We start from the raw sequence: 9318 nt of genomic DNA, 5'->3' as shown, positions 1-9318 counted from the left end.
CTTCACCAGCTTCGTTGCCCTTCTCTGGACTTGCTTCAGCACCTCAATGTCTTTCTTGTAATGAGGGGCCCAAAACTGGACACAGTACCTGAGGTGAGGCCTCACCAGTGCTGGGTAAAGAGGAACAATCACTTCCCGGGCCAAATACTAGATATTAGATCTGGAGTCCTTCCAGTGGTATTTTTATAGGAAAGGTACCACATTTTCAATTCCACAAATCTTTGCCATAAAGAATTATCGTAATTATCATGTACAAATTGTCACTGGTTGGCTATCCATCTGGTCTTTCTCTTCTTCATTTTATGTTACTATTAAAATTTATACTTCTTTTATACTGTCTGAACTGCAAACAGCTTCTTGTACTTTACTATTCAGATGTCTTTAATTTACACATCTCTTAACTCTGTAGTGGGCTTTAAAAAAGTTTCCAGTTAAAGACTTGAAAAATCCTTTTGTGTTGTTTCAATTTTTTTTATTTATTTTTTTCTTAATTCACTGAAAACGGTTCGGTTTCAACTGGGTACGCAAGAAAATGTCTTTTCTTGTGAGCCTCAGAAACATGCTTCCAAAAAGCAATGATGGAAGTGTGGAGAAACGTCTTCAACTGGCAGCATTTGATCGGTTTCTTGCTTACACCCAATGAACAGGAGAGGGAGCCAATGTGCTAAAAAGCTGCAGAAGAATTGTAACCTGCACTTGAAGGTAATTTTAAACAAACCTCGGACAGTTTGAAAAACGAATTTCATTTGTACAAGAAGCGGTTTTAATGTAAGTGCTCAGCAAAAAGCACTGAAGGTGATTATTACAGCTGAATGCGTTGGTTTTTCTGCAGTAAGTTTGGGTTATTCTGAAGTCCTAAGCCGATTCATGTTTTATATTTCATGAGGGTAGCTCGAGTTTGAAATAGCCTGTATTAAATTTCAGTCTATTCAAATGGTAAAAGATTCAGTTAGCAAAATGTTTCTTTGTGACTTCTCAAAAGAATCTTAAATCAAAGGTGACAATCTCTAATGCACACTCTGGCTTTGTTCCTACTGTGGAGCTCACTTTGATGTCATCAGTTGAAGTATTGAGCTTGAAATGGACATACAGGTTGTAATAGAGTTTCTCCACTAGCAGTTAGGCAGGTACATGGTGACCTTTGTTAACAAAAATGCACTTTAAATCTGTTTCTAGTACTATTTTATGGATGGTGCTTGATGACAGTCTCATTACTCTGAAAACTGTGATGTTTTGTAATACTCGTGTAGCTAAATTAGCATTGTTACTATTATTTATTAATATTTGTAACCTTGAGTCAGAATTTTACTTAGCTGGAGTATTTCTCATGAGAATATCAATGGTAATTATTTAACCATCAGTATGGATTTTCTGGCACGTGCCTGACCATGAAGCCTTTGCAATTCTTCAAAAGACCATGTTGCCTTTTTTTCCTATCAATTCATGGTCAATGTGTATGTTACAAGTTAAGCTTCTTTTGCAGTGCCTAACTCTACCAGGAACAGTCTGATCAGACATTAATAATTTAGCTCATATATGTGTTTGCTGTCACTCTGAATTCTCAGAAAGACAGCATCTCTCTCTGTACCAGCATTCAATGACATATCAGAAAAATCTCCCCAAAGAGAGGTGCAATTGCTGTTGAAAGATTCTTCCACATCAGAAAATCTATCAAAAACATAGAGTAGTCTTCTACAAGTGAACAGGGTCTTAAGATATAAATCAAGATGACACAAATGAAGCAAAGAAAGGGGAAACAAAGTGGAAATTAAACAAAGTTAGTACAGGGTGACGTATTATATGTTCAGCAGGGACAAAGACTCACTTGTGCTTTCACCTATTGAGCTAGGTATTACAGTATGAAAGGAAAGGCACTGGAAACCCAGAAGTAACAAAAACCAGACTTGTCTATCTTCAGTGGAAGGTTTAGAGGGGGTGGGTGGGTGGAGTGTGCATTCAGTGAGTATATCCCTTTGGTTGGATACCTTTAATTTTGCTTCAGCTAATTGAAGTCATCCAATTGAAGCTACCTGGTTCCAGCAGTCTGCACTTCGCTTCCACCGATTTTGCTGATATATTTTCCATGTTAGCAGATCAGCCAGCTGAGAAATGGTGTGATGTTTACTCAGTGCACATATCAAATGATGTTTTGCAGGGCTGTGAGCTCTGATTCTTCAGTAATGCCAGAGCCGAATGTCACCACTGACACAACATGCTTGAGTTACACTGAAGTTCATGTCATAGCTTTAAAGTTTGCTCCAGCTTCAGATCTTACCTGAAAAGTACAGGTCAGTAATCTTCAGTAGACATGGTGAATATACTAAAGATAAAAGGGTAACAAAAGGGGCTCTAGCACAGGAGAGAGTAGTCACACAGTTGAGTCAGGATGAAAAAGAGCCTTTGTTTTTTAGCCAGAAAAGTATTGATAAGGATCTTGGCCTAAATTACATTTACATTGCCGATATATTTTGTTTTAAATTTAAGGATGCTAGTTCTCTGAACTGCTCTGTGCCAATCTAGAATGCAACTGAAAGTCAAGTCATCGTGAAAGCCTCCAGAAGTGAAGATAAAAGGACCCAAAGCCCAATGAATCTACATCTACTGTAGTGCAATCTGTCTGGCTCTTTGCCTGTCTGGCTCTTTAATACCAGTTTTCAGTTTCTAGATAGTGCAGCCTGATGTTCTGACTGATCAGTTTTAGCCAAATTTTTGTTTTTCTCTCAGAAAATGGTTTCCAATAATCTTAAGATTTCAAGAAAACTATTCCTTTGAGAAAGCAGTTGGTTTTATTTTTCTCATACAATCAAATCAATGCTATGTATAGCACTGGTGCTATTGCCCGGAAAGCAGGAGAAGGAAAGGTCACAGTGAAGGCTTCTCCCACTGCCTGAGTGAGCTGGGATACTCCCCTCCAAGGGCTTCACACCATGACCCAAAGACAGGACTGTCACGAGTTTTGCACCCATGACAGTTTGGTGTCTGGCAGCTGGAGTGCTTTTGCTAATAGCTCTGGGAAGCCTTTCAGAGTCCCATGCTCCATCCTAAAAAAAACAGGGTAAAACGGGATGGACAAAGAGACAGAAACCGTTATCAATTTGTGCACTGTGGTGTAGAGGTTCAATCTGGGGGAGTTTCCTGTTTGGGATGGTAGGCCAAGAGTTGTTTTTCCACCCAGATTTATCTTAAATCTTAACCTTCCCACTGCCCGTTACCATTAATATCTGCCACCCCTCAACTCCCCTCAATGCAGCTCCTTTTCCTGCATGGCTGCAGCAGTAACCTCCAGTAACCAGGTCTCGGACAGGCTTGACTTCTTCAAAAAGGGGGACAGCCTCCACTGATCTTCCAGGTAGGTGTAATTTTCTTTCTACTATGTTAAAATTTCCAAACATCTTTCTTTCTCACCTTAGGGTTACAGAGTTGGGTTTTTAAAAAACAGCACAGGATCTTAGAGTCACTAAGATCAGTGATTCCTTACCTAGTCTTCAGATTTTTCCAGGTCTTTCTTGGGCAATCTAATCACTCATTTGCTTAACTGAAAGAGTTGGGATCCTCATTCTCTGTAAGCTCTTCTAAGTTTAGGGGGATGTTGGTTTTTTTTCTTCTAAGTTGTTTGTTTGTTATTTGTTTGTTCATTTGTTTTGCAAGAACTAAGAGGTTTTAATTCAGAGAGTCTCTGAATGGCCCAGCCAGCCCCTTCCTCATGCGAGAATATAATAACATAATCATAAGGGCTTTCCTTTTTTTTTCCATTTGTCTAACTGCTTGAAGTTGATCCTGAGGGACTTCAAATACAAGGTAATTACTGGGTAAGTATTTCTTATTACTTCATCTGTGGAAGTTCACTTCATTGGTGCGCATCATATGCTCAATTTCTCTTTATCGACCTAATGTAATAAGAGAGCTTGTAACTTCACTGAAAATAATAGTAAATATCAAGTGTATGTTTTATGACAGTACTCAACATTAAAAGGTTTCAGAGGCAGATTTCTTAACTTTCAGTAGCACAGTTGCATAAGTCTAAATAAAAGCTTTATAGTAGCATGACGAGAATCTTTAACTTGGAGTTTCATATTAGAATAAGCAAATATTAATGAAATTCTGAAATGTTTGATCCTCTGGTGACCCATCCTGCTTTCCTTTGCTGTCTACAGATACATGTCTCCAGAGAATCAAATAAATGGTTGTAGTCATTGCTAAAATATTCAGCCAGAAGATGTTTGGTTTAAGCTATTTCTAACGGAGTACCTGCATAAACACAATCACTTGTTCATTTTTCTTTTATTTTTGTTTAACTGAGGTCCTTCTCTCTCACACACATGGAGGGTAGCATAGGAAAGAGAGGGGCTTATGAACTCTGCTATGTAGAACTGTTTCCCATAGCTCTGGATGTACTCCATATGGGTGAGACTGTCCTGTGACTTGTTCATGCCTACAGTTTCTTTCCAGCCACAGAGGAAACCTTCTCCCTTTTCATGAAGCCACCTTTTAAAGGAAGGCCTGTTATTTTGTTACCTAAGCCTATGTTTTCCAATAAATGTAGGTGGAATCAGTCTGAGTTTGTACAGTCTTGTGGCTGTCTCTGAAACTGTTTCTTTGCAAGTTTTAAGTGGTGCAGGCATTTTATTTTACAAGTAGAAGAAAAGTTTTAACTACTCTCAGGAATGGTATGCACTTAAAACTGTAAAATTGTATGCTTCAAACTTTTTAACTGTGGGCAAATATGCATTTGTTTAAAATTTGCAAGTAGGTGGATTTTTTTCTGTCTTGCCAAGCCTTGTAGGAATTACATAGCCCTACAAGCAATTTGTAAGTATTTTATAGACTTTGGTGAGTTCAGAAATGCTACAGCTTTTCTCTTATGCTTTAATGCATACATGAGACCGTGAATCTGCCAGTATGTCTAATTGCAGAAAATGCAAGTACCGGGAAGTCTACACAAGGTGTACAAAGCATGCCAGAAGTGTGAACTTCACTGTTTCTTTCCTGTCACTTTCAGGAAGACCAAGGTCTTAAAAAATTGTAGGTGTCAACTAGAAATTAATGTGGCCAATGTGTCTCACACGTCTGCCTGAAGTTTGGCTCTTACACCCAAACTTCGTTAGAAAGGGTTTACTCTCCATATTTGCCTTGTTTTTATTTCCCTGCCACCATGACCAAAATTAAAACCTCATCTGGGGGAATTTCATGTGTATACCACTGTATTAAAGCATCTCAATAGGGGCTTGCAAGGCTGGTGCATATATATATATATATATATGTATATATATATATATATATATGTAGGTTTGGGCTTTTGTTTTTCATCTTTGATTGCTTCTATGGATTTCTTTCTGGATTATTCCTCTGTAGCTTCAAAGTTTGGCTCAGAAAAGCTCAGAGGCCAATATTTGTGTTCCTTGTTTGAATTCCATGTTATGGAAGACATAGCAGAGGCAGCCCAGTAATTAAAAAGTGAATGTTTACTGATGTTACCTTGAATCTCTTGCAACAGAAGAAAAGCTAATTTAATGACTGAAGCAACAACTTTGGTTTAAAAGACATCCTATATATGGAATCCAAGATTTATGTCCTGGAAGGATCAACTCTTCATCCTTCATTTGTCCAGCATTAAATAGTCCATTGAGAAGAGCTTGTCTACAATGAATGGATGATGAACCTCACCCCATCCCCAGCCCAGTTCCTTCTGATAAAGTTATGGTGTCTCTATTCTCTTTGAATGAAGTCTTGTTTTTGGTTTTGCTCTGCTGTTTGCTCATATGTGTGTGTGTTGTTCTATACTCTCGCTGCTTCACAGTTTATGTACAGATAACAAAAAATTAAGTCTGCAACATATAAGTTACTTCAATAATAATTGCATCGGTGCATCAGACTCAATGTGATTATTTTTTATAAGTAATGGTCCCTAGTAATTCAGAATTTATAAATAGGATGTGGGACAAAGATATCTAGCCCAGAACAATGTTTTCAGCAATCCTGTTTTTGCAGCTCCTTTCCTACTATTCAGATGCATTTTCTTGATTTGTGTCTGAAGCTCAGGAGGAAAATAATCAGCTTTTGTGGGATTTAGACATTATAGTGCTTCTCTGTTTCTAAGCACTCAAGTAATAAAGGCTTTGTGAATTATCTCCAGCATACAGTATTACTATCTTTCCAAAACTGTCGTTGCAGTTGAGTTTAATGGCTACTCTACAACTTAGGAGCAGCTATGAAAATCAAAAAGGATGGCACCACAATTACAGACTAAAATCCAGAAAGCTGCAGTTCTTGCTCCAAGAAAAATATTGAATGCATTAGCAGAACATGACTTCATTAACAGCAGTAAAAGTAATCATTTATGGGAAGGCGAGCTCGACTTTGGCACGCATTTCAGTGAATGACAGCAACTTTTTTAATATTTCAACTGATATGCATTGACAGATAGCTTAGGGCAGCAGGTCTAAAAGCATTTAAGATTACAGCAATGTTCCTTAAAATAATATGAAGAATTGTTACTGCACTAATTTTTTCATTTTAAAAAGACATTTTGCAGATTGTTTTGTGTATACTAACGTTCATATAAAATTAAAACCACAGACATGTCTTCTAGGTAATTATGCTCAGTACCTTTCTAAAAATACAGTCTTTTAGACTTTTTTTTTCTTCACAGTAGAAAGAGAAACATATTCTAAATTTTGCTACTTTGTGACTGTTATAATTTTGTTTAGAGTTGACTCAGTTTTGGGACTGGAGGAGTTGGATTTTTTCCTCCTGCTTCTCCTCCATCCTCACGTCTATATGCGAAACCTACATAATTCTCATCAGTCCTTTCTTCAGCCCTGGCAGGATTTGTTGATAATCTCTTATTTCTATCTAGCCTTCAGTGAGTCCTCTCCTAGGCTGCTGCCACTGCTACTGCCACACTGAGGTTTAGCTCTTGTGACATTATCCTTCTGGAAACAGCAAGATAGATTTCTTGGATTTCTGCAAGCCACCTATCTGAGTAAGAATATACCACTCTGCAGTTCAAACACTGGTATTGTTTCCTGAGCCAGCAAACCAATATTGATAATATTTCTTAGCTGTTTTGACATTTATTTTTTTTTCTCTTCATGATTGTTAAAAGAATAGTTGCTACAATTTTGATTTAGGACAGCATCATTCAGTGTTTGAGAAAATCAAGATCAATTTCAATTAAGCTTTTCAAATTATCTTTTACTTACAGAAACAGAAAATCAAAGTGGGTAGGAATGCTATTGTGTCTCTGAGGATTTCTTGTTTACAATTGTAAGTCTTGATTCTCTTCTGTTTTACAGTGATACGAATGAGGCATAAATGTTAGGCACAATGTAAATGTAGACTGATATAAAAGCAGGGTTTTATGAAAGGATGAAAGAATTTGGGCCTACAATGGGCAAAATAGAGAGTATTTAGATACTGATAGAGTGCATGATCTTCAAAGCAGAGAGGGCAAAACCAGAAGATCCATGAATCTGAAGTGGACAGGAATCTGAACTCAAATCCTGCAGGAAAGCACAAGAGGTAGCTGATTTGATGTCCCTTCCCAGTCTTGCAACAATTACGTGTTTCCAGATATGCCTCTTTGGACAGGAAGATATACAGGTAAGACGTTTGACAGACAGAAAGAGAACATAATCATGTGATGCAAGCCTTCTCTCCAGCTCCAGGGACTGAGAAAGGAAACGAAAGGCGGATACATTGTTCCCATGTCCTAACTGGTTCTGGCTGGCTGCAGAAGCCAAACCCACCTTGCCATACTTGAGAACACCCAGGGAGTTTCTGGAAAACAGGAGAGCCTCTCAGCAGCTGCGTTGGCTGAGGTGTTGCAGATCCAGCAGGCCCTGCCTTTGCTGTGCCTTGGAGCAGCTGACATAGAGCAGACTTCTCTCCGAGGCAGTTAGAGAAGTCATGCAAGCCTCATTTGTTGTCACCACATGTCAACAGAGTAAATAGTCTCTTCTGTAATGGAGCTGGGCACTCTTGCTGTCATACTAAAGGGAATGAAAAATGAAGTTTAAAGAAATTTGTGAAGAAAGGAGAAAAGTAAATAAAGTCAAGGTAAATTCAAGCCTGTTCTTCAGCTCATTACAGTGAGAAGACTGTGGGCAAGATATCAGCAAGTCCTGGAGAGAAGGAAAAGGGCACTATGACAGTTAACAGTGGGCAGTGGAAGTCCATGGAATATTCACTTTCTTGTTCNCATCTATATTTCTGCTAATGTTTTCAACAATAATGGCCACTAAACAGCAACACATATATACACAAAAGCTTGTATTGTGGAAGTGATCACTACAGACCACCCTGTGGCACTAAAGAACTGCCTGAGCACTGCAAGACGCTGCTCCCTCTGAGCACCGGCCAGCACTGGATGCACATATATGTCCTCGCTGCCACTTACTGAGAGGGGCTTTGGTATCCCTGACCGAGCTGCAATGTCACCAAAGAAAGCAAAGTTTCCTCAAGTCACTGAAAAATCGATTACATAATTTGCATTTGGCAAGTGTGTGGAGAGGAAAGAACAAATCATGAAGGTGGTTGGTGTGCTCTATTACCAGCACCTAGATGGAGAAATGCACATGCACTGAAACAAAGGGATTAAAATTCAGTTGCGGAAAGGGGGTAAGAGAAACGTAGAAGGGGCTGAGGGGAAGGTAAAGAGGCTGCAGGGGAGAAAGAAAGCCCCTGATACTCCCATTCCTTGGGAAGAAGAGAACAAAAGGACTGGAGATAGTTAAGGGAAAGGAAAACTGGTGAAGTGCTCACACAAAAATTATGGAGGCGGATCTGATGAGATTTACTGGGGAGACTACTGAAGGGAGACAGTCATAGGAAAAGCAGAAGGGTTTAGGAAGGAGCAAAGAAATGCAGTTTAGATGGATCAAAAACTTTCTATGAAAAGAGTGAGAAATGAAGAAGTCTACAGAAAGTTCACCCAGACATAAATTGATAATGCTGGGGGAAAAGTAAGAATAAGAGCAGGACTAGGATGTTATTGACTCTGTTTTGTTGAGTGTTTGGCCCATCCAGCATTCTGCCCTGTAGGTGACTGATAGCTTGCTTCCCTCCCTAGATTCTGCTTCTTTGAATACAGTCTACACCATCTTCTTTTTTTTTCCTTCCAAAAAGCTGCCTGATCTTGCATTTATACAGCTGAAAGTCCATAAGAATTCAAAAGAAGTAATCTTATAGCAAAAAGCAGTATTAAAATAGCAAAGCACTGTGCTTCCACAGGCAGCAGCTGGAGAAAAGGGGTCTAATTTTCACTCTGATCAGCTCTTTGGCTGAGCACTTTCACATGCCTGTGGTTTCATTCTGTGC

General features: G+C 38.9%; 1 long non-coding RNA gene across 1 annotated transcript; it reads left to right on the top strand.

Annotated features, from left to right (window-relative positions):
• The first annotated feature begins 70 nt into the window (after positions 1–70).
• On the top strand, positions 71–5753 carry LOC108501707. The gene is made up of 5 exons (XR_001876266.1): positions 71–702; positions 2156–2288; positions 3251–3349; positions 3772–3809; positions 5495–5753. It is a non-coding gene; the product is annotated as an uncharacterized LOC108501707 (long non-coding RNA).
• The last annotated feature ends 3565 nt before the right edge of the window (positions 5754–9318 follow it).

This window comes from Lepidothrix coronata, unplaced genomic scaffold (genome assembly GCF_001604755.1).
Source record: "Lepidothrix coronata isolate B3197 unplaced genomic scaffold, Lepidothrix_coronata-1.0 Scaffold106, whole genome shotgun sequence".
NCBI lineage: Eukaryota > Metazoa > Chordata > Aves > Passeriformes > Pipridae > Lepidothrix > Lepidothrix coronata.
This window is presented reverse-complemented; position numbering and strand designations above follow the sequence as displayed.